We start from the raw sequence: 2,237 nt of genomic DNA, 5'->3' as shown, positions 1-2,237 counted from the left end.
CAAAGTCCCACCTCTTCCATGAAGTCTTCCCAAAGTTTACATTCTACCTTCACATCTTCCTTTCAGTACTACTCAGATTAACACTTTAATTGCTCCTTAAAAGTTTCATGTATCTTTTTAAAATTTCAATAAAATGATCCTACATTTAAAGAAGAAAGTTTACATTTCTATAAGAAGAGAAGAGAACAGAAATAGGCTCATATATGTTAATTATTCAGTAAATACCTGACTAGTTAATAAATCCATGGGTTTTTTGTTTCTTTGTTTTTTAGGAAAAAACAGGCAAAAATTTCTCTGGGTAATTAGTTATTTACATAATAAATTATTTATTTATAATTAGTACCCTAATTTCTAGAGACTGCTTTTTTCTTACACACTAAAAAGCAAACACAAAACTAAAACCTTATTGTACTGTATACTATTCTTTTTCTATTCTAACCTGTATGAATAAACAATGCTCATAGTTCATTTTTTAAGTTCACCCACCTTTCAACCTTTTTACTCAAACAATATGCTTATCAAGAAGGTGGGTATGAAAACAACTTTTTAATGATCCATGGACTTCCACTTTCCAATATCCTCTGGCTTTTATCTATCATACCCAGATACTCTACTCTACTATGGACAGATTTCTCAATATTAAAAGGGTTTCAGTTATAAATAATTGAGCACCTTTAATGGCTATCAGAATTATTATTAAATTTATTTTTATTTAATTATTTATTTTCTTGTTTATTTTAAAAAAAATTTTTTTTTAGTTAGAACTCTGAAGGTATTCATATAAGGGAAATTCTTTTGAACAGGCTAGAAAATGTAAATAACTATATACTTATAAAGTCTATCAGAATTTTCCATAGACATATTCTATTTTGTTTTTTTCATTGAGATTCTTTAAGCTATGGTGATTTGGACAGTGAATAAACTCAGCATTTTACCAGTCGTGTATTTAATCATAACCCTAAATAATTTCTAAACAATGTCCTTAAAATGTTTAAAAGCTGAAAGCAAGTTGGAATAAAAGAATCCTAATAAAGAAAATCAAATGCTTAACAGGACTTTTATTTAAACTGAGAAATATTAGCATTGGCATTCTCAGTAACCTTTACCTTTTGAAAATCTTCAGCTGTGAACTGTTTAGAAGCAACATAAAGCAGTCTTTCAGGATCAATGGCTTTCTTGAAAGTATGTCGCACAACAGGAAGAAGTGGGTGGCAAGGAGATGATTCATTGCAGTTCATCAATAATCCAAATGCCTCCACAAGGTTAGCTGGAATCAAACTACGATCCTACATCAAACGAAAAGATAAGAAGAAAACATTCAACTTTGGCACTTTCACAACTTGGAAATAATTAGAAATTAATCATCATATATAACTTAATATAATAATAATTATTATTAATTACTGTGTTTAATTAATGATAATTTAAAGCAATTTACCTATAGTCTGGGAACTTTGTGGTGACTGGCTTTTTAAAAACCTTCATTGAGTATTTTCTTACACATCATTCATTAAAGACTCTCTATTTATTCAAGTAGTAATTTCTGTTGAGCAGATACCTGATCTACATAACTAAAAAACATTATAATTTTTATACAATTGAGTCACCATTTAGTTATTTGCCCAATAAAGTATAGAAACCGGTTAATAACAAGAACACTAAGAAGACGTATTAAAATGTGTGACAAAATACCCTGGAAAACATTCTAATAATAAAACATACATATACCCTACCATCTGACCAATTAGAGTGTTGGTTTTCTGTGCATTTCTCCTTGAAGATGAATCCATATCAACAAAAGACCAAAAACTGCACTGAACTGGAAAAGTCACTTGTTGATCAGTATCACCCCCAAACTTCTTTCCTGGGATGTAAACCGTAATGCTTCTGCTTTCCAGAACTAGGTCAGAAGACATTATCCATTTGTTATTGAAGTTTTTGGTCTATATGTCTACAAATCAATAATAGACATTATTATGCAGAATAATACTGTACAAACTTTGGGTAGTAAAGACACAAGTGAATTTGATTGTTTTGCAAGATCCTGCTAAGTTAGTGCATCTGTCATAAAGAAGAACAAAGCAAGAAAAATATTTGAATGTTTACATGTCCCATGACTTGATGTGAACCAGCAGTCCAAAGCCTGTAGTTGGAATTGTAGTCAGGCGTCTGGGTGGAACAGGCAGAGGGCTAGGCAGAGAGAGGTCTGTGAGATTGGTCATATAGTGCAGGCATGC

Source organism: Nycticebus coucang, chromosome 13 (assembly GCF_027406575.1).
Source record: "Nycticebus coucang isolate mNycCou1 chromosome 13, mNycCou1.pri, whole genome shotgun sequence".
Taxonomy (NCBI): Eukaryota; Metazoa; Chordata; class Mammalia; order Primates; family Lorisidae; genus Nycticebus; species Nycticebus coucang.
The sequence above is the reverse complement of the archived record's forward strand: the minus strand, read 5'-3'. Positions refer to the sequence as shown.